Source organism: Pelodiscus sinensis, chromosome 6, assembly GCF_052426305.1.
Source record: "Pelodiscus sinensis isolate ZL-2025 chromosome 6, ASM5242630v1, whole genome shotgun sequence".
Taxonomy (NCBI): domain Eukaryota; kingdom Metazoa; phylum Chordata; order Testudines; family Trionychidae; genus Pelodiscus; species Pelodiscus sinensis.
Window position 1 is genome coordinate 76,396,063 of NC_143057.1, and position 24,487 is coordinate 76,420,549.

General features: G+C 38.7%; 1 protein-coding gene across 10 annotated transcripts in view; it reads left to right on the top strand.

Annotated features, from left to right (window-relative positions):
* MEF2C (myocyte enhancer factor 2C) overlaps nucleotides 1-24,487 on the top strand; it is a 168,903-nt gene that overhangs the window by 10,233 nt on the left and 134,183 nt on the right. For 6 of the 10 annotated variants that reach the window (XM_075932175.2, XM_006132364.5, XM_006132367.5 and 3 more), the window contains exon 2: nucleotides 6,228-6,326. The gene's annotated coding sequence lies outside the window, so the exon portion shown is untranslated. Of the gene's footprint in view, nucleotides 1-3,662; nucleotides 3,951-6,227; nucleotides 6,327-9,191; nucleotides 9,230-10,793; nucleotides 10,842-24,487 lie in introns of those variants that run through there. The other 4 variants (XM_075932169.2, XM_075932165.2, XM_075932166.2 and 1 more) reach the window with 4 other exon arrangements.

Genomic DNA, 24,487 nt, shown 5'->3' on the forward strand with positions numbered 1-24,487 from the left:
TCTAGTGATTTTAGGTTAAATTTTACTCTCAATTACTCCCATGCACTGACTTCAATTATTGTCACCCTTTTAAAAACAGGTATCATAAACATTACAATGGGTGCACGGGATAATGTGGATATTAAAATATTGCAGAGAGAGAAAGGGCCTGGTACAGGAGAAAAGGTCGCCATACTCAGAGACAAGAGCTGCACGATCTTTGGTATCATAGAATCATAGAATAATAGGACTGGAAGAGACCTTGAGAGGTCATCGAGTCCAGCCCCCCGCCCTCAAGGCAGGATCAAGCTCCGTCTACACCATCCCTGATGTAGGTATTAAGAATATGAACTGCCATTTTAGGGTCTGAAGTAAATGTAAGACTCCAACTCGTTTTAATGGGCTTTCCATCAAACCCACAAACCCAGAAGAAGTCCATGAAGATTTTGTATGGATTGTACGTCGTCTCTAAGGTCAGGTCTACACTAAAGGGGAAAGTCGACTTAAGATACGCAACTCCATCTATATTGATTATGCAGCTGAATCGAAGTATCTTAAATCACATTTTGGCACCGGCCACACACTCCTGTTGACTTCCCTTACTCCTCGTGAGGAGCAGGACTGCCAGTGCTGATGGGAATGCCCTCTCAGTTGGAATTAGCAGGTCTTCACTAGACCAACTAATTCAAACCCTGGAAGATTGACTGTGACAGCATCAATCTTCTTCATAATGTAGACAAACCCTAGAGCCCTTACAGATGATAATTCATATGCTGGCCCCAATTCAGCAAGGTATTAAAACACATGCCTCACTGAAGCAAACAGAAATGCTTTAAATAAAGAAATTAAGTGTCTTCCTGAATTGAGCCCATAGACAAAAATGTTTTCCAACATTACAACTATAAATGATCAAAAGTCAGGTGGAGTTTACAAATTCTTCAAAGATCACAACAGGGTTAAAAGCTTTCCTGATCTTAATTTTAAATTCCATTAGCAGAACTACCCCTGGAATAAGAAGATCCAGTATTTTATTCTAATATTATATTTTGTTCTGTTTCACTAGACAACAAATTTTATGACAATTTTAACAAAGCCTATTCTTTTTGTCAAAATATTTCTCTATAAAAGGTTTTTGCATTTCACTGGTTTTAAATACTTCTTAGGGGGGAAACGAAATTCTCAAACCAAATAAAGGTTAGGAAATATTTAAAAGGGGACAGCATCAACCTGGAGATCAGTTTCAGAAATTTTTCTGCTATTAAAAAGTCACATCTAAGATCACTATAAATGAAATAAATTAGCAAAAAAAGTCCTATTTTTTCTGTTTGTTAATATTGTTCACTTGATGGCACTTTGTTGCAGACACTTTCACTGTTTTGACTGTACAGTCAGTCTGTGTCTTTCTTGTCACAAATATCCTTAAAAACATCCACAAGGAAGCAACAAAACCCATCTATTTGGGAAGGGTTATTAAAGGATTTAAAATAAGAGATAACATCACAAACAACCTTACCACTGCCCTCCTCTCCCTATCCTATATACCAGAGAGTGCTGTGGGCTGGGACAGGGGGGGGGGGGGAGAGAAATGTTGGCCTGTGGCCCACATTTGGCCCATGAACCATTTGAATCCAGCCCTCGAGCTGGGGTTTGCCCTTCTCTGCATGTGCCATGGCTCCGCATGGCTCCCGGAAGCAGCAGTTCATCGTCCTTCCAGATGACTCTTACGCAAAGTACTCAGTGTACTGCCCCTGCACCAAGCACCACCCCTGAAGTTCCCATTGGTTGGGAACTGCAGTCAATAGGAGCTGCAAAGGCAGCACTTGTGGACAGGGGAGCAGCACACAAAGCTACTTGGACACACCTCCGTGTAAAAGATGATTGGAAGAGGGATGTGCTATTGCTTCTGGGATCTGCTTGAGAAGATAAGTGCAGCCCAAGGCCTGCACTTTTGAGCCCAGCCCACTTCTCCAGCCCTGATCCCTCTCCTAACCACTAAATCCCTTGGTCCCAGCCCTCAGAATCCTCTTGTACCTCAAAGACATGTGCGTCAGCCTCACCCCAGAGTCCACACCCGCAGCCGGAGCCCTCTGTCCTGCCCTTGCACTCCAAATCCCTACCCCAGCCCAGAGCCACTCTGAACCCTGAACTCCTCATTTCTGGTCTCACCCCAGAGCCCGCACCCTCAGCCAGAGCCTTCAATCCCTCCTGCACCTCAGTCCCAATTCAGTAAGCATTCATGGCCCTCCATAAATTTTCCATAACCTGATGTGGCCCTTGGGCTGAAGAGTTTGCTCATCCCTGCTATATACTGTAGAGACACACACTCAGCATATCTTTACATGCATTTCTAAATATGAGCTACATACCCCTGCAAATTATATTCTTGCAACACAGGAACTTCATAGCCAAGGCTTGACAAACCGCGGTGAAATCTACTTTCCAGCCCCACACTGCACATTCACAAGACCCGCATTGCACATGCGTGCGCTACTGGTGAACGGGATGACCAGCTGAAATCTACTCACCCCGGGCGAGTATGTTCACTGATGTCGAGCCCTGTGCATAGCTATAGTCAAATTCCCCTCCCAGAATAAGTGATCTATCACATTACAGTATATCTCATACATATTAGCTACATCAAACAACTTTACCAATCCTTTCCCCATCAACATGCAGTCTAAGATAGGGCCATTCACATGCAAATAGATTACCACTACAAACCTGTTTACACTGTGTAAATTCTAACTGTAGTCACCAAGGACAGAAAGATAGACAAAAAAATGTAAAGTGCTTGACTGGTTTAGCATTGGAGCCAGTATCTCTGTCAGATTTTTAAGACTTTCATAGAACCACAGAAGATTATGGTTGGGAAAGACCTCAGGAGGTAGTCTAGTCTAGTGCAACACCTCTCTTCCTCCCGCCCCCCCCCCCCCAAAACAGGACCACCCCAACTCAATGACAGGACAAATCCCAACTTTTATAGTGCAACCCTAAGTTAGAATTTCTCTCTCTCTCGTTTTAAATAATAACAAAGTCATAATAAAATATTTTAGGCCCCAAAATTGATACAACTCTATAATCAGAGGAGGAAGAGGATGCCTGAGAGTATCTTAGTAACCAGTGATTTTGCCCAGCCCCATTATAATAAACTCCTGAAACATGTGGGGTCTAATGTGAATGCCGAGAAACTCCTGAAGTAAAAAGGGGAGGTGTTGTAACATTTATTTTTCTGAGTTTGCACCTAGCAAACAATGCAAATGTAATTCCACGATTAAAGATACTGCCAGAAAACATAGGAAAACTCAGCCCCTTATTAGTCTGAATCCCCTTTTCACAGCTACCCAAACCAGTGTTCTGTTTTTAGCATATGAGTGCTTTCAAACTCTCCCCCGTCCCTCCCCAAATCCTGCTCCTTTGCATGAACGCTGTAGCTACTCTGCGAAGAGGAAAAGCTCTGCCCTGGGCAGGAGTTACCGCCTGCAGCAAAGCACTTTGCACAGGGAGATATAAGTGGGTAGGTGGGATCAATGCTGCTATATTTTAATGGCAGGTTTTTTAATGCCGAGCTTATTCCCCCGCCCCATCCACCTTTGCATATGATCCCCCGTAGAGGAATAGCAGGGGATTTAGCAGCTCTCCATTGCCAGCAATCCCTGCTGAGGCTCCTCTAGCCGAGGCGCACACGGCGCGCGCAGATGGGACTGGGAGAAGCGGCGGCAGAGGACTTGGGAGCGATGGCTCCGCTGTGATGACAGCAAGGCAGGCAGCCGCCACGTGGTTCTGCTTCTTCCATCCTCCTCCCAGCCGCGTGGGCTCCCGAGTCGAGACGGGCGAAGAAGGGGCCGGGGGCGGAGGGAGAGCAGGTGGTGAGGAAGACTGCTGGGCAGTGAAGCCTAGTCTGGCTGAGGGGCTGGTACGCACGGCATAAGCCGCCCTGCGTGGCTCTGGGACATCCGGAGCATGTCCAGTATGTAAGTGCATTTCTGCTTTATTTGCGGGCGCCTTGGTCCTCCCTACTGCCCACCTCGCCTCTGCGCCTTTCTTGTCGGAGAGGGGCAGGTTTACTGCTGTCCCAGAGCAAACAGATTCTGCAGCTCACTCCCGCCACTGTGCCAAATACCTCCCCGTTCAGTGCGCACACACGAAAGACCTTCCCTCCCTTTCAGCCTGCGCCCAGGGCGCTCTCCCTCCAGGGCACGCGCGCACACACGCGGCACCGTCCCTGTCCCAGTCCGCGCACACACGTGGCATTCGCACCTCGTTGCTAAAGCACAGCCCCTTCCCCCCTCCTCTCCCCGCGCCCAGCAGAGCTTGTCTCCAGCGCCCGCAGGGTGCACACAGCATCGCTACCCCGTTGCGCGCGCACCTCCCCCTCCCCAATCCCGCACACATCCCCGACTCCCCACATTCTATCCATTACACAGAGGATGCGCATCTTTCACTCCGCTCCCCGTAAGACCCTGTCTTGTTCCTCCCGTACTGCCCCGTTTCCTTCCTTCCACTCCAAACGCGTAAGTTACATGTTGCTCTCCTGCCAGCGTGCCTTCAAAGGGTACTCGCAACACAACCACACGGACTCCCAACAGCCAGGACACCTTGCCCCCAAGGACCCATGCACCCTCGCCGCTCGCCTCCTCCTACTGTGTGTGCGTGTGTGTACACGCGCGCGCCATCTTCCATGTTCACGGATGGCACTTGCTGCTCTGTCTTCAGTGCGCACGCACATGAATGACAATCCGTGTCACCCATAACTCTTGCTCTCCTAGCCCCAATGCTCACAAGAAGATCCATGGCCCAGGGGCACACACACAGCCTTCTCCACCCCCCACCCCCCCCCCATCGCACACACACACGGCATCTGTGAGTTACAAATCCGAGAGGAGGGAAAGAGCTTGGACCTGAGCCCCGATCTCGGGTGTAGTGTCAAAACCCTCTACGGATACATTTTGCTACCAGTAGCAGCTACTGACACGTAAGGTAGTCTGGAGCAGCAGGAGAGGAGGGGAAATCAGACGGGTACTGCGCGGATGCTGCTTTGCTGTACTTTTGATTGATCTGTAATCTGCGCATTGTCAGTGGATTGAAAGTTCATAAGAATCATCTACTGGGGTTTGGGCTGTTTGGACTCAAACGTAGCCCTGGGCTGTGGATGTTTTGTAAAGGCTGGCCAGAAGTCCCAAATTCACGCCAGGCTCAGAAGTATCCCCCTCTCTGCTCTTACTGCCTCTCTTTGGACTCAAGGCCACCCCTAGTATAAAGAGTTTAAAGAAAGAGACTCACACTGTAGCTGCGAGACAAAACCAGACATACTGTGCTTATGTGGGGGATTTTGGACCTGTGTAAATCCGAGTGTTTTCTGGATGACCTCTAGAGATCAGAATACACTAACTTCCTAGTTATGAAAAATAGTAAGTTTCTCCTAACACTGGGAAGCTGTCCTGTGCAGGAATTCTCAAGCCATTTCAAATATGCAAATAAAAATGAAACTTTTTTTAAAATGCATTAATGGAAAGGCAAGATATTATCAGAAAACTGTCAGAACAGAAAAAGAGCCAAATGATCATGCCTGTAGTTTACAACTATCAATCTAGCCATTTACTAGATTACTTTAGGGAGTGGGGCGCATTACAGCTTGGGTAAGGATGCCATTTTTACAAGCAACTAGTGTGTACAGAAGACAGTACAAGAAGAAAAGTATTCTGATTACAGGCAGTTTTGAAATGTAAAAGGTAGGCCTTAATGGAACCTTCCTGAGATGGTGCTTGGTGTGTAAAAACTGGTAGTTCTTAGAAAAAGAAAATTAATTGTATAAATAAATGTTATACTTTTGTATAAAATTCTAGCATTTGACACAATCATTTTAATTGGTATCTCTTCATTAAGCAGTGAGTGAACTGTATAAAAACAGTGAATGCAACCATAAATAATTGTATATAATACCTACTTGGAAGAATATTACAATATTGGGTCAATAGTTGTATTATAATTCACAATTTTATTGATATTCCAGTACTCCCTCTCCCAAATAAGATTCAGATGGATTGTACTGCAGCTGTTTAATACATAAAGGTATTTGGTCATATATAGTTAAAAGTGATATAATCTTGAGATGCAAGTGCAAAATAATAAAAACTCATTAACTGTTTACAGAAGCTGTTTCTTTTATACATCTCTTTAAATGTATTTGCATTACTACTACAAACCCACATTTTAATAATATGCTACTTTTGTGCTTTTAAATATCTAAGGTGCCGAATAAGAATTGTAAACTGTGAAGTAACTACTATGGAACAGATTAAGTAAAGCATTGGAGGCGGATGAGTTTGACAATAAAGAGGGTGTATGTGGTGAGTGTTTAATATTTATTGCATTTAATATTATTAAGTAGTATTTATAATTTCAAATTTTAGGCTCAGAGCAAAGCCTTGACAGCAAACTCTGCTGTATTGTATACTTACAGGTATACAATTGACAAAGGCTTTTTGTAATCATTGCTTGCTGTGCATTAGACCATTTTAGTAATGGTATGCCATTTTATTTAAAGTTCATGTCTCAGCCATGCCTTGTGAAATATCTTTTATAATTAATTCATTTCACAAGAAATTATATACATTCTAATTCTTTCCTATGGTTTATAAAATATTAAAATTCTGCTCCTGGAATTCATATCCTATTATCTTCGATATTTTCCAAATGTATACATTATGTTCAATTATAAAGGTATATGGGTTGAAGGAATATTCTGAATGACTGCAGAACAAATACAGTACTGTTGAATGATCTTGTGGGGTAGATTAATCTATAGCCTTGATTCCTCTCAGGGTGGGTTGCTGTAGCAACCGCCCCAGCTCACTTTAAAATAATTTTTTAAAGCTCACTTCAAGAGCTGCACCCAGCATGGGCCAAGTTAAAAAGCAGACAGACATGGGAAGAAGTGCTTTGGTACACCACTGTTATAAGATACAGAGGTAGTTAAAGGAGCAAGGGGTGGAGTGGAGTGCTGTGGGGCAGAGCTCTGTGGAGAAAATAGAAACTATACCACCCCAGGGTTAGGTTGGAAAGTAAGTGGACCATTTTGTCCTAATCTCAGTCATCTTCTGTTAAAATGTCATTTAATGATGTAAATTGGTAGCCTTATTTCTTTTAAGAAAAATTTTGTCACCAGGAACAGAAAATTAAAAATGGACTTTACTAAGAACCTTCATGCGGTGGCTTGCTAAGCTAATGATGAGATAATCACACTCTAAGGAAAAGAGACACTTGGCTGTATCTCACTCTGATAATACTTTGAGGATTTGATTTTCTAATGAGTCAACCTCATGTTGTGCTTTACAGTATAATTTAGATATGGGTCAGGTGTTACATTGGAAAAGAGTGCAACATTGTTTATAATACAGGTTGTCAAATGGCCTATGAATGACCAGTTTATAATAGGAATCATAGCTTAGATCAGACTCTTTTGGAAGAAATCCAAATGGGATTCTCCTAAAAAGTGTTTGCTACTTGTGATGCATGTTTTAAAACTTGGTACATATATAACAAAGCTGTTGTTTAAAATTATTCCAGATTCTAAAATTAACCTTAGCAGATAGAAAGATTCTACATGTATTTCAAAAGATATTGCATATTTGTGCATTAATACATGCTTTGTTGAATCTTGGGATTGAGGAGGAAACATGCTCTCTACTGTAAAACTGCCCATCTCTTTGTTTTTCCATTTAATAACGTTTGAACCCTGTTTTAAGACAGAGGTGTCCTCTACATTGCTTTGATGAATTGTGCTCTGACAAAAACCTGGCACAGTCTACAGATACTCTAATATATGAAGGTCACAACTATTTAAAGATTAGGCCCTCAGAGCCTGAAAATGTGGAAGGAATAGTAGACATATTAAGCAGCTGTACATATTACTTTGTTGTGGTAATTGCTATCTGATTTCTTCATGTCAAATTGAAGTACCATCCAAGCTTTACCCTGCCAACTGAAGGGTCTGCTGGAGCAACTAGACAAAAAGCCTGAAAGATACAGTTAGCTTGTACAAAATGCAACAGATTGCAGCCATTCTTATCTACAGCACAATGGTGTAAGTCTGGAAACTAGTTGTTCTAACACATAATGCTCCATTAAAAAAAGAAAATGTTAACGTTACTGCTGTTGGAAAGACTGATGCCGTATTGACTGCTGGGAGAATGAAACTTTAGTTACAGAACAGAGCTAACAGGGATAGGTCCAGTACAGATTCCCATATTTCTTTACCAGCATGCCTCGCTCCAAACCTCATGAGATTACTAGGACTGAAAGGGTAGTTCATACTTCATGTTTTCCCAGTGTTTGGACCTCCGCTGAGACTACTAACATGTGTGCTAACTACTGTCATTTATTATATGTCTGTACAGTGCCTACCTGGCTGAGGTCTCAGAGGCTACATCAAAGTTTGTGTTTATTGATTGTTGTTGTGTTTTGTGTGATGTGGATATCTGTGCAGTAAGAACTGCCCATCCATTACTAACAAAAATTAATACAATTGAGTAGAGAGTTCTGAGATTTGTAGTCAGTTAAAGCGCCACCTACGTATCAAAATGAAGAAAAGTCCTGGGCAACATTTTATAACTCCATCAGTTTCATTCAGGTCTGGATTTACTTTGAGCATTCCTGCTTCATAATATGTGGTAACATAAATCAGTGGCCCAATAAGATGTTTACATGCAACATTTTTGTAGGATTAGGCCCTTGAAATAAAATTAAGTAAACCAAAATACATCTCGCTGATGTTTTATTCATTGCTTCCATTTCATTATACATATTCTTCAGGTTTCCCTTACTGCTGTTGGTTATGGCATATACCCTTATAAAATCTCTTGTTGCTCTCCAAGCATTATAGAAGTTGGCTATCTAAGAGTTAAAACAAGATTCTGCAAAATAGTTTTACTCACAAATTTTTATGTGTGCTTAATTGTGACTTGTATACAGAACAGTCCTTTCAGTACTGGTTAAAAAGGTAAATGAGCATATGAAGAAGGTTCTGTCCTTTTATATAGTGTGTTGGGAATACTTCATTTCTGTGGAAAAGTCTGCAAAAGAAACATCTCAGGCAGTAGGGTTTGGAGTTGTTCAGTGAGGCAAACTGTACTTTAACAGCAGCCCTGTTTGCCGAGGGAGGCTGTATATTTGCATTCTCCCAAACGTTAGCATCACGATTGTTTCTCTCCTAGACCCGTGCCTGCTTCCTGTGCAGCTGAAGCAGCCCAGGGTAAGTGAAGTCACCAGCAATTTGATACGGAAGTCTAATGAGTTTGGGAAGTTGGGTTGGTTTACAGACTGAAGGCTCTGAAGAATGAGGCCAATAAAGGTGCAAGAAGAGACTGTGTAGGAAATGTCATGCGGGCTAAAAATACATACGCCTGCTGCACAGATATGTTTGGCTATGTTTCGAAACTGATTAAAAAGTTGCTGGCCTCACAGCCTCCAGTTACTGAGATGATGATGATTATGATGATGATGATGATGATGATGATAGTGGAGCTTCTGCTCGCACAGACTTTGCATTTCAGCGCCCCTTTCAGTTTATTCTTCTTTAGTAATTGCCGACATCCTCGGTTTCAACTGGGTACCCATCTCCGCTTTATTGTCCATAGAACTCGGAATGGATTGATGCCCAGGTTAAACACCCATGGGGATGATCACGAGCATAGTAGGGTAGCAGCGTTTAAAACATTTTTCAATCCTTTCCCCCATAACTCCTCGCGTTCCGGCAGCGATTGTTTTGTGTCAGTGTTGCCACGGGGTGGGCGCCCTTTATTAGCAACAATTCCAGGGTGCGCAGCATTTGCCGTGGTTGTTTATGAGCTGGCCCACAGTGTTTCTCGCTCCCAGTGCCTGCTGTGATCTTGTGTCCTATTGCTGCCGTACCCCCCCCCCCCCGAAGGGCGGGGGGAGGAGATGCACCAGCTCGTCGTGTTTCTTAATTTTGTATAATAAAGGATTGTCATTAGGTTTGCGTGTGGCATATGCCATTACCCTCACCGTAAAACTAAAATTAGCAAAATGTCAGGAATGGAGAGATTGATTCACCCAAGATGCAATTATCATTTAAAAAGTGCTTGATTGAGGTGCTGATGTTCGGTGATTTATTCTGCATACCATATACATAATTAAAGTAGTGGAGTGGAGTAATTTATCAATCTAGTTTAGACTAGAGGGGCAAGGAAAGGAGCTGCCGCCGCTGCCGTTGCTCTATGTTTGTTTTATTAAAACGCTTTCGGGATCTGATCCCGCCCCCTTTTTGCAAGAGTGAAACTGATTATTTCTCCAGCTCGGGAGGAGAGAGTCATTCGTTTGGGATTGTGGGAGAGAGAGAGAGGAGAAGTAGAGACGGAGAGAAGGGAGGAAGGGGGAGAGAAGCAGAAAAGGACACCTCATCAAGCGTGTAGTTTTGAATCCCTTCCTTGCCTCTTTCTTTCCCCCTCCGCGATGTTACAAAGGCTGTGAGCTGCTCTCTTTTTCCCATTCGCCTTCTGTCACTTCCTTCCTGGACGCTTTCAGGACGAGTCCGGTTACTTTTAATCCAGCCAGCAGCACAGCCACTTTCTCCTCCTCCACTGTGTGCTCACACACACACACACACACACACATACAGATACACACACACACACACACACACACACAGAGACACACACCAGACGTCTTCTGGCTGCTATTGGATTGACTTTGAGGCTTGTGTGTGGTTCAAGGAGGCTGCATGTTGAACCAGGTGGTGAACACTTAAAAGGCTGGAAGAAGTAACGGGTTTTTTGTTTTTTCTTTTTTTCCCCAAGAAAGGAAAATATCTCAAGGACTTGTCTGCTCATCTAAATGTTTGTAATGTAAGTACATATGAAATTCAGAATGGAAATAAAATAACATGGAGATTGTATATGAACCTCATATACATAGCCTATTGCATTTGGAAGAATGTATAAGTCTCTGTGTGTGTATGCTGGGATTGAGGTTAGTTGTATACTTTCAAAATATATGATTCCACTATCAATTGATTTAAAGTAACTTTTTAGTCATGCAACTTACTTAATTTGCCAGCTATTCAAATTACTCCAAGCATGTCCCCATCCATCTCTTGAGTGTTTAAAGTTTCATGAAGTTAGGTGGTGTCATTAGTGTGCTTGAAATCATGAAGTGTGTGCAGTTTGTTTAGTTTTAATATGACCTTGTAGTACTTGCCCTCTATTTATCAAACAATTCACTTAGAAAACAATCAGGCATGGCAGCAAAAACAAACAAACAAAAACCTTCTTAAATGTTATATGCCACTGCTCTTTTCAGTTCTTGCATTTAGTGTTAGTTAAAGCATGCTTATAGGTGTATGCCTTTTTGCATCTCCATTTGTCACACTTTTAAGTTTGAGATGGAGAAGCAGTTTTCATTATGGCATATGTTATATACTTCTGTTAGTATGCAAGTTCTGGTATTCATCTTATACTAATCTTCATATTTTTAGTGGTAAGAGTGAGTAAGGTTAAATCTTTACAAAACTTTCTATTTTTTACATTTGATTAAAGTTACTTAAGGTCTAAGAGAAAGTTTGGTGTAAAGAGGGCATTTTGAGAGACTGCTAGTGCATTATGGATCTGTAGTACTTCTGTTTTCTAGTTAATTTTGTATGATGTTCTGTCATCTTGGAGAACCAAAAAAGAATAAAACTGTACTATTAATTCTTTTACTCTAAAAGTACATGAAAAGAGTAAAAAACACATGGCAAAGCAAAACTTTATATCTGAATAATTTCTGTCACTTCAGGGCCCTGTGATTATATGTTTTTAAAGAAAGTTTTTTATTATCATTGGTCGTATATGGGTGGTTATGATTAACAAACACCTGTCTTTTAAAACAAAATATCTAAATATATAGTTTAATATGAAGATACAGTATTTAAGCAGAGAAAGGCACTTTGCCAATATGTTACTGGTGGTCTGTGGAGAATTGCTTAGACACAAAATGCCCTTTCCTAGCACATACCTGATAATAAATTTTATGACAGTTGCCCTAAATTATATTCTAATTTCATTGATTTCTTTTTAAAGAGATATGGGGCCAGCAGACCAATTATATTAGACAAAATGTGACTAGCTTTCTTTTTATTGGCACTTTGCAGGGTATTGTGGTTGCAGAGGAAAGATTTTATATGGACTTTAATAATGCTAATCCCCAGAGGCTTGGCAGGGCATGGAAATATAACCACCTGTGAACCAGTTTGAACCCTCTGTATCACCTGCTGATTTCTGATTCAAGCATTCATTCAGTTGGCCACTTTGGAAATTTGTCATTTTCTAAATTATTAATGTTAGAAGATGTTTAGAACATTGTGCTGCAGCAAAAAACAACTAACCAACCAACCAGAAATCTCAGTGTTTTTTTTAATTTTAGCCATTTTATTTAAATGAATATATAACTATGACATCATATATGCATTTCCTCTGTACTTTAATGAAATATGTAATTCATATTGGATCAAATATTGACTCTTGTTGAAGACTCTGAAAGGCTTGACTGAGTAAGAACTTAAGGGCTGGGCCCTAAATTCATAGTGCCTATACTTCTGCAGTACATGGTATTTAGTTTTTAAAATTTGACATATACATTTTTTACTATATATTCTACATGGACAGGATATGAAGAACAAATCTAAGGCCTGATGATGAAACCTTAATTCATGCAAGTAGTCCTTAAACAAGACCTACTGATGACAATAAGACTACTTGTGTCAGGATAGACAACTCATGTGGATAACTGTTTTCAGGAGCAAGCCCACAGACAGAAGATCTTAAATCAGATGTCTATCTGGCAGTTGTCATAAGATGTGAAAGAGCAGAGTGCCACATAAATTTCCTTATAAAAGGATAGAGTTGTAACATACTATATCCTGTGTTCTCAGAGTTTTTTTCTCATAAGACTGTTTGATTAATCAAAAGCCAATTTAATTTTTAACATGCCTTCCAGTGTTGCTGATACAGTAAATGATGGGAAGTATGTTAGATAAAATCTTTCAAAATGATATGTCTGGATTGCCAATTTATGAATACCTTACAGAGAAGCACATTTTACTTTTAAGCTTCTTCTACTTTCAGAGTAGTTTGAAGATTTTACTTAATGCTTTTTTTTAGAATGTGTACAGCTTTGCTTGATAAACAACTTTGTATGTAAATTACACACAGAAAAGAGAGAGGGGGAGAGAGAGATGATCATGTAAACAGTTTTATCTTGTGAGTTTAAAATATTTAGTGCCTTATGGACAAACAGAAATTAACCTTTCCAGACTTTTTCCCCGTTCATCTTTAAAAGTTTTTTTGACTGTGAATGTTTTTAACTTCTTTGTGTATCCCTGTAATAGGAAGATATAGTTAAATAACTATGTAGAAACTTAACAGCCGCTTAGACGTTTTAAATTAAATACTTTTTGCCTTTTTAAGTTTTTCTTTCTTTTACTCTTTTTGTAACAGGTTAAAATTTCAGTTAATCAGTAAAAAAATAGTAGTGTGCATCCTTAAGAGTAGTTCTTTTATCTTCTTGAGCAAAAAGTCATAACTTGATATTGGATGCATAAAAGAATGTTTTATAGTTCTCGACTTCATTTTCACCTGTTGGACCAAGTTACTAAATTACACATTAATTTACAAAATATTTTAAAAAAGATAATTTGGTGTTGTTGTAAGTACACTGATTGTGGAAAATAATATATATATTATTATCTGTAACAAAATAGAAGTTTTATTATATCATGATGCGACACTTTGGAATATAATTAATGTATTTATTTCTCTAATGCACTTCAGGCTTCTTTAATCCCTACGTATAATATAAACAGAGATGATTTTCTACATCTACGTAGTCTAGTTGGTGATTTAGGGACAACCCTCTAAAATTAAAAACAGGTTTATTTGCAATTTAAGAGGTATAAAACTTTAGCACTAAGATTAACAATATCAGGCCAGTCTATGAAGGGGTTAATATATCTTTTCACCTATTTCAAAAATAAAACATACACATGGTTAGCATGAACTATGAAAGTTATAAGTGAAAAACTGAACTAATTGAAATATGCTTTTTTTCATGTTATGAATAAAGTAATTGCCTGGCTGCTCTGAAGGGATTTAAGCTAATCTTCTGAGAGCTGATGGTCAATATGTTACATGTGGACAGGTGATTAAAAGCTAGTGTCTAGTACTGTACCTTAATCTCACAGTTGCATTGACTGCAGTGCAGTAGAGCTTGGCTGTTCACCGGGATCTGTCATCTTTAGGAAATCAGACCAGCTTATATAGGCGGTTCACAAAACCAACAGTGACAACAAAGTCTTATGTGCCTTACAAAAGAAGGATTAAGCAGTTCACATGTCATTTTGATCGGGCAGAGATAAAAGCTGATTGCTGCAGCATGGCAAGGCACACGTCAATTTCAGTTGATTATTATATAAGGATACTATAACCTTGTTGCTTAGTTATTGTTAAATATAATTCAAAGTACAGAAAATTCAGTTTTGAAAATATTGGTTTTCTATGACATGATAAAAACCCATCCACATAGAGCATTGTTGTATGATTTTCAAAAAAATCACTGTTTATTCAATACTTGATGAAAATAGACTTTAGAGTATGTGCGTGTTTTGGAGGCTTTTTTTTTTTAAAAAAAATGGGTAAGTGATATATCCTGCTACAGCAAATAGATTGTTCTTGAAACTGCCTGACACTATACTAAATTCATAGCACTTATCCTACTAGGAAAACATGTAAAAAGCATCTGAATTTTACAATTTAGCGAAAGTGTAGCACTAAGCATTAAGTAAATTATCTTAATTCCAGGACTATTCCATTATATTTTAAAATACAATATCCAGCTTTACTTTGTGTTACATCTGTATGTTTTAAAACATAGCATGTTTTAAAAATTAATTAGCAAATCAATTACGTGCCTCTTCTTTTACTACATTGTAATTTGGCAATATAATATGAAGTGTAGGACATTTTTGCAGGGAATATATACGGCATATACTATAGTAACATTTGAAAGTATCAAACTTTCATAGATTACTAGTCCTGGTAATTTCTTACTTTTTCTTTTTTAAACTGAACTCCTTTTTTACCCAACTGATGCCTCCTAGTGTTTCTCATAATGAAACATTAAGGAGCCACCCATAAATGTAAACATTTGCGTTTTCATGGCCTGCATCTGATATGATGCATATGATTAATATGTATGTGTTTAATTTTGCATGTTATTAAAATCAGACAGGAAATTTCTATAAGTGAGATGTTTCATCTCAAAAGATACTATCCACACATTTACAATTTTTCTTTAAATAGCAGTGTTTTGGAAAGTGTGTATCCCAGTTAGAGACTGTTTTCTGTTTCTTTTATTTCCCATGTACATTATATGACATTTTGAAAGTGTTTTAAAAAGATGCTGATAGGTTAGCATTTCCATTTTTAGGGTTCTGAAAATATAGTTACAAAAGAGTTTGAAATACTCTCAAGTGCCTCACAGCCAAATAAAACTTAAAAAGAAAAAGAATGTTGTGAGACATGCCATCTCACTTCAAAGCCTGAAGCAACATCAAATAATTGTTAAGTTTTTTCATGTTCTGGAATTATTCCTGTTTATTTTATATCTAAATAAGTAAGAGAACCATATTAATCTAAGGTTTGAAGCACCCAGAGCACACTGACTTAAATGAAAACTGCAAGTGACCAGCTCTTTTGAAAATCAATTATTTTATATGGTGGTGCAAACTGAAATACAGCTGTAGATTTCCACAAGTTTGATATGGCCTTAGCATGCCTCACCAATACTTAAGCAAAACTATGATTCTATTAGATTAATGTAATGTAAAAATAGAGGATTTTTTGGAGGCGGGAGTATGATTTTCAAAAAAGTTACTTAGCATCACGGTTTGGGCTCCAGGAAACTATTGTGATGAAGTATAACGTATTGGGGCTACAGCTGTGTATTTGAATTGTCATGTGCAATTTTATAAGGCTAAAGAAGAAAACAGGATTTGCAACAATTTTGCAAATTTGTATATCACACTATATTCAGTAAAGTATGCGAATAGTATAACTGTGACTTCAGAAATATAACACATTATTCTAACACTTTGAGGAAAAACATTGTATTTTATAAATATTTGGCTTACCATGTAAATTACAAATAGATATAAAAAGACTGAGAATCCTTACACTTTCACAAATCTGAACTTTATCAGTTAAAAATCCTGATAAAAGTGAATGTTTTTTATGATGTGTATATAACATGTGTGAATAGATAGATAGATAGATAGATAGATAGATAGATAGATAGATAGATAGATAGATAGATAGATAGATAGATTCATATCCATGCATGCAACTCCTACTAAAATAAGTTGGAGTTTGGCTTTAGATTAAGTGCAGTGTCTGTTTTTAGTGTGAATTCTGCCTTACTCCTATATGTCACATTTATGCACAATTTAAACTTAAACTACTTGTGACCAGATAGTAAACCACATCTTTAAACTTGTTTAGATCTTGGAAACACTTCCAAGTATAAGAGAGTGTTCACCCTTCAACCAGGAAAACAAATTGCAAATAGGAATGGAATTCTCCCACAAAGTAGTTAAACTGTGTCTTCTCTTAAAAAGAGAAAGTAAATTCTGAAGATTGAAGTGAAGAGAATAACAGAGAGGATTTTTTAGGGCAGCTCAAGAGTGAGAAAGGTATGTCTATGGAGTATTAGGCTGAAGTTAAACTAAACTGAGCATCAGTAAACAGTTCCTGCAGTGATACATATTTAGGTTGTGGAATAATGTTCTCAGGGAAATGGCAGAAGCACTGTCAACTGAATTATTTAAAACTGGATTGGACAAAATACTTGAGAATTTTTAAGACTCTGTCGTAGGGAACTGTTCTGTCATGGTAGGAGAATGGGCTAGATGACTTGATAGGCTAGATCATTGCAGTGGCATACAAGGGACTTAAAGCTGTGCTAGGACTCAGTAAGTTGGCTATGGGGGCATAGCTGGGTTGGGGCTAGAGCAGGAAGAGCTTCAGACATCCTGACCAGTGTGGCAGCTCCTTGGAAACTACTGTCTATCTGCTAGCTCAAGTTGAGGCAACCAGGAGGCAGCCCCCAGGATCAGAGGTTGCATTGTCTTGGTGGAATAAAGTCCCCCTTGTTTCCAGGGTGCATCTTAAATTGCTTGAGTGAAACTGGAGAGCTAGCCTAACAGGTCTTTCCCAATTCTAATTTCTGTGGCTATCTGATTTATAAGGCAAAAATAGGCATGATTATTAAAATATAAGCTGTTTCTGGGACCCAGCCATGTTTATAATATAACTCTAATGGCATGATCCAAAGATGTACAGTTAGGTAAACCCAATTAGAGATAACACTATTTGTGTTGTTTCCATAAACATAGGAAGGACATATGTCATTTGTGGAACCAATAAATAGGTTAAACTGCAGTATTTGCTTTTAAGCAGTCAATCAATATCAGTTAACAAAATCTGTACAAAGGACATGGTAGTGGATTGTGAAATTGCTTGGATACCGCATCTACAAAGTAAACTTAATGCTGTGTGTTGTCCATGAGAAACATTTATAATGACAGAAAAAGGCAAATACTAAGTAAACTTTATTGATTTTCATTCTTAATAAATTATATTATTCGTAAGAACAAATAATTGTAATAAGCTATTATTTATATCTAAAATAATAGGGTCTTAGTCTAACGTAAATTACATTAAGAAATTTCAGAGATGAGCACAAAAATTAAAATGGCCTGATTGTCTCCAGTGTGAAAAAAAAGTCACAGGAGGGCACTTGTCATTCAAGAGCCTGTAAAAAAGTAAATAAAGCCTGGATGTATTCTGAAAGGGTGGAAGGGGATTTTGTGTCTGGTTCACACCTTCAAAGGCCTGCCACAGTTCCATCTCCACTTCCTGCATGTAACCCATACCCATATCATATTCAAGTAAGACTGAAGTAAGTGGAGCAGGAAGGATTCCCAAGAAGCTGTTAAGGGTGGGACATACAGGACAGTATTCAAGTCCACCATTGTGGGTCACAGTCATTAGTCCTTACATAAAGCCTTATCCCACCGTAACAAGGACCTTATCAATGTCCTTACCAGAACAAAATTTCCATTGATGTCCACAGGATTTAACCTTCCATGAATAGTCAATAATCATGTAGAATAAGTAGGGCAAGAGTTTCAACAGTATCTTAAACCACAATCTATTTTAAAGGAATTTTATAGATATGAGAAACTGATATTTGAAGCAGTTCTTGAGATCTTATGTTACCCACAAATTGTTCTGAGAGAATAATCTGATTTTCTTCTTTTATCTTAATCATATGTATAAGATGCAGGTGAAGAATTGATATACATTATGCACATGGGTTTGCCTCTCCACGATAATGACTTTAAAGTAGGTTCATTGCCTCTCCACAATATATGAAATAAGGGTTAAATTGCAAACTTCTATACAGCATATTTTATATGTTGGAACACTGGGCCAGAGAATATATCCTTGTACCAGCTATACATGATGAATAGCCTCATCCAAAATACACATGTATAAATTCCAGACATCAGAAATATAAATCTTACTGTTTATGAGGTATTACAAAGTGGAAGACTCATTTGAAACTAAGTAGAATGAGCTAGTATTTTCTTCAATTACTTGAAAGTAAACATTTTAAAAATTCTGTAACCTGGGGCTGTTGGATCACGGGTAGCATTATTAAATGCACCACAGTGCTAGGAATTGGAACTAATTTAAAATTATAGTTTTAAAGCAAATTCATTAATTAGAAAGTAGGAGTCAATAATTTTTCAAAAAGAAAAAATGATTGACTGACTCCTTAATTTCAAGAGAGCTGCTTCGTGATTACACATAGTGAAACTGTAGGGCTAGGGCCTCAGGTGGTGAAAATTTGCATAGCCTTTCTGAGATAACAGTGCAACTGAAGATCTGGGCCAGTCTTTTGTCCTGATTTTAACAACAGTGATGTGAAGTATGGAATCAAAACTAAACTTTTTAAATTTCTAACAACACCTTTTGTGTCTTTGATGAATATCTTAGTGTATTTTGGAGCTTTTGAGTACTTGGGTATTGGCACAGCAAAATGAGAACTCTGTCCTGTCAGCACATCCAGCATATCAAAGATGTCATTTTCTGCTTCCAACAGTTATTTCAGCACTTAGTTCAGATATTGTACTCTTTGGTGATTATTAGAACCATTAATTTTCCACTCCAGTTTATTCACTGATATGTTTCTGGAAGTTTACTTTTAAAAAAATGTATTTAGGAGAAAGATACTATGGCAACAAGGTATGATAGAAATCCCTAATACAGATAGGAGAAATAGAGATAGAAGCAAATTTATTATTTTAGCATGGCATTTTTAATGCCTGTCATTTTATGTTCTGCTTCTTTACCTGTGGGAAAGAACATCACTAATATCTCACAGGACATTCAAAGGGTGTGTCTAGACTATATGGCTCTGTCAACGGAGCCATGTAAATTAGTTTATTCGGCATAGTCAAAGAAGCAGGGATTTAATAATCCCCGCTTCATTAAAATAAACATGGCTGCCACACTATGCTGATGATCAGCTGATCCGACACAGCACAGCAGTCTAGACGTGGATCTGTCAGTTGTGGAAGCCTTTGCCGACCGATCCTGTAAACCTTGTTGACTATGCCGAATAAACTAATTTACATGGATCCGTTGACGGAGCCATGTAGTCTAGACACACCCAAAGTGAATTCCTTACTCAGCATCATTATACGTTACTTCATAACAATGTAAAACAATATGTTATGTGGCAGTTAAGTATGATACAAAAGAAATATTTTGTCATCTGTTTCAGAAGAATGGCATTTTTCATGTATCTGGATCTTCTTGACAGACCCTATACATCATATTTGAGACAAATGGTGATTTTACAGTTCTGAATATTGCTGTAAGTCACAATATTCAATACTGTGAAGCATTAGCACTCTGTTCTACCGCATTTTTTAACACAGACTGCTTACCGAGGACTAAGGTGAGGTCAGTAATAAGGCCATTCAAGTCTATGACTATCACAGATGGGACCTGAAATAATGTTCGTTCAGATTGCTGGGGAAAAAGAGAAAGTGGTTTTCTTCGCCTTTCCTGCTGACTGTAAACAATCTGTACCTTTCATCATCATCTTTCATTTCTAGGATCAGAAGATTGTCCTGTAATTTAAACTTTATCCTAAAAAGTGGCACTTTAATATTTGATAGGTATCACTTGAAAGTGAAATGTCATATTTCAAATAAGATGCTTTTAATGTAACCATGCTTCTCCACACTAAGTAGAAGTTTGTGAAGATCTTCCTATTGGCACATTTGCAAAGCAAGGAAATGTGGCATTCTGTTTTCATAAATAGGTCCATACCTGAATTTTAGGCGTTTGTTACAGTTAAATGAGTAGCTGATAACATGCATCTACCCAGAGTCGCAGATATTTTGCGTTATATATCAGTGCAAGTTAGATATCTGAGATAAGAACCTTGTTCTTCCACTGAAAATGTGAACCAACATATATTAATTTCAGTTCTGAAACACAATGCACATTTAATATTTGATTCTTTTATTTGGCAAATCATCCATATATATAGAAGCACCAGTCTCCAAGGAGCACATTCAACCCATTCTCATTTATTTAAATAATAGTTGAGAACAGGTCCTGAAGCTATCATCCTTAATCACAACTTCTGACACTTCATACTTTGGGGGAAAATGCTACTTTATAAAACATGCACCTTTTAAACTTTCTTTTACATATTAATTCAATAACCATCATTCCTAAAAAGCTTCATATACAATTCATTTCTTTTGAAGTAATGAAAGGTATTATTTAGAAGATATACAGACTGTAGGGATGGTCTACTGGAGAGGATGTTAGACTAAGGCTCAAAAGACCAGCATTCAGTTCCAACTCAGGCACAGACCCACTTGGGCCAGTTCTCGAAATCTGTTCTGTGCCTCAGTTTCACATCTGTGATATGGATATAAAAATTCTGTACCTTAGAAGGAATGTAGGAAGGCATGTCCATTAATGATAATGTAAAGCTCAAATAGTATGGCAATGATGACCGTATATCCTCTTGAGTAGGTTAGACATGTAGAACTGCTAGATTAAACTGCAGCTAAAATGTTAATTTCCCACACCCAATTTCCCTTCTACTTATATTATCTGAGAAGTGTCAGGTACAACGGACAAGAAAGAAAATGTCTTAGGTTTTGTTTTTCAGACTGCACTCTCCCATATATAGGTAACAGCTTATTTTACTAGTAGTCAATGGGAATTAGTGGTATCCAACATCTTGTGAGAGGATCAGCCCTACATAAGTACTATTGGCTCATTCTATTTTTTCCTTGAATTGAGAAGTGCCATGCCATAGCTAGTGTAGGAATTGGAAATTCACATAGGTGATTATATACCATAACAGCAAATGTGCTATATGAATAATAGATTATATATTCTTTAAGACAGGAAGTGCCACTTAAGGGGAGGAAAAAATGCTTAAAGAAAACTTCCTTGTGTAAGAATGTTAAATAAACCTTCTTCTGAACAAACATGTGAGAACAAATAACTCAAAACTAATCATTACATGCCTGATTTCAGTCCTCTTCAGTGGAGACCTGGGTGGTCCGTTAGGAAAGACCTTGTGGCCTAGCAAGCATACCTTCTCAGCCAGTTTCTGAGATAGTTAGCATTAATGTACTGCATACATGGGTGTAAATCCAAACCTGACTTCCTGAGTAGATTATTATGCTTAAATAAATGAAGAATAACACATCTGGTTAAAAAATTCTGCAGATATTCATTCTTGACCAGTATTTATCTAAGAACTATTTAAAATTGAAACAGCTTATGAGGCAGGAATATTATGTTGCCATGGTGAGTTTTTTAACTTTTTTTTACAGTTGAGAAATTATGTCCCATTTCAGAATACTGAGAGGACCAGTGTTCACAGATATTACTATATGTATTTAAAAGAATGTTACATAATGTAATTGAATACGAGACCAGATCCTCAGTTGATTTAAATTGGAATAGCTCCATTGATTTGAACTCTAGTTCACGATCTGTCCCATCATATCCTGCTGAGAAACACTTTTGTATACAGTACAGAATTGTCATTTAATTCTGTTAAGCATCTGCCTGCTTTCTCCTGACCTCCACCTCGACTCTTCCAAATTTGGTAGAAATGACAGTACCCTGGGAATGTAACATTTCAGAACAGGATCACCCTGGCTTTGGGAGCATTTGAAACACTGGGAGTATCTGCTGTGGGTGCTAATCAATAGTCAGACATTCCAGATAGACTTTTAAGCAGTTAACAGAGTTCCATCCTGTGACTGCACTCACTATGTTTGCATCATGCACATCCTTTGAGATGGGATGGGTCCTTGTGGTACCCAGTAAGTATGAACTAAAGAAGAGCATCTTGCTAGCTGAGGCAGTAGGACTATGTATATATTCATCTCAGCTGGATGTTAATGTTCCTATGTGATGATACATATAAATTTTATAACTATCAAGCAAAGATTTAATGTAATATTTCATAATTTCATTTTGTTAAAGGTGGTAAAATTGTATTACTGTGATTCTGAAATACAGAAAAAGATGTTAGGAATGTGGAACGCACATACCACAGCAGTGGAGGCTGAAACTGGGTCCCCTTTAGTCCTCATCAGGTTTCTAGATGCTCTAAAGAGATGACTTCTGCTGTCGAGGCCAGTACATATTATACAATATTTAGTCGGGTGGAAGTTGCTCCTTTTCATGCCTACAGGATTAGGCAACACTGGATGTAAGTGTGAGAGTCAGAATAGTTTCTGTGCTCTCTCATTAAGGGTACTGTTTTCCTTGTTTTTTCCTTCTAAAACATGACCTATTAATTTCCATGTGTGTCTTGTCTATCTGTGACTTCATCTTTGAATCATACTTCAGAAAATGACAGTATCATGAATTCACTTCATTTCTTGCATCCAGAATGAGAGACTTTCATTTTAGAGACCCAGCAACATTCCTAAATCCACCCCTGAATGTCAAGTACAACAGCCCTGTTGGTATGATGGGCCATTTTCTGGAATTGCTATTTAAATGGCATTAGAGGCCAGATAATATCTTTGTGTATGGACATGCTGTCATAAACTATAATGCAAACACTGGCTGCATCCACTCCAGGGCTGAAGTTGATCCTTGCAGGAAATATTGTGTTGTACTGCAAAGTAGGGGAACAAGAATCCCAATGGCATATAATTTATGAAACTGGACACTGTCACCATTGCTGTGTAGATGGATTGCTTGCCATTTCTTGGTAGACAAATATATAAAATATTTCAATAAAAAACTACATGAAGAGGGCATTGGGAATATGTCTATACTACACAGGAAGATCAAAGCTGCCACTGTCGATCTTCCAGGGTTCGAACTACCGCTCTAGTTAAAACAGATAATTCAAAGTGAGAGAGGCACTTTGGTCGATGCCGGAAACCCTGATTTCATGAGGAGTAAGGGAAGTTGAAGGAAAAGTGTTCTTCCTTCAACTTCTTGCAGTACAGATAGCGCTAAAAGCCAAGTTCATCTAGACTACATGGCTCCATCGACGGAGCCATGTAAAATAATCCCTGCTTCATTAAAATAAAAATGGCCGCCGCGCTGTGCTGACGATCAGCTGATCCGGCACAGTGCGGCAGTCTAGCCGCGGTGCAGTCAACAAGGAAAGACTTTGTCGACCGCTCGGGTATGCCTCATGAAACGAGGTTTACTGGAGCGGTCGACAAAGGCTTCCCTTGTCGACTGCGCCGGGTCTAGACTGCTGCGCTGTGCCGGATCAGCTGATCGTCAGCACAGCGTGGTGGCCATTTTTATTTTAATGAAGTGGGGATTATTTAAATCCCCTCTTCTTTGACTATGCCGAGTAAACTATTTTACATGGCTCTGTTGACGGAGCCATGTAGTCTAGACGTACCCTTGGACTTCAGCTATGCATTAACATAGCTGAAGTTGCGTATTTTAATTCTATTTTGTCCTGTAGTGTAGACATACTCTAGGACTGCATTGTTAAACTCTTAGCCTGCACAATCAGGGTTGCAACCCAGGAGCCCTCCAGAGCAATTCTGACAGTAATGATGGAATCTCTTCAGACTTGGATACGCATCCCCTGAGCCTAGAACATCAGAGGTAATGAGGATGCAACAAAACCAACTTACACACCATTTTTTAATGTAAAAGGTATGTTAGTTCAAACTGTCAATCGAAACCTTCACTAGCTCACTATTGTTAGATTAATAGCAGGGTATTTGCTTAATGTCAGTTTAATAATACAAGAAAGTTTTTGACTGAGAGCATACCTCACCAGAGAAAGGATGATGTGGTATTTAGGGTGTTAGGCTGCAAGTTGGATGAAGTGGAATTCATTCTCTGCTCACTCACAG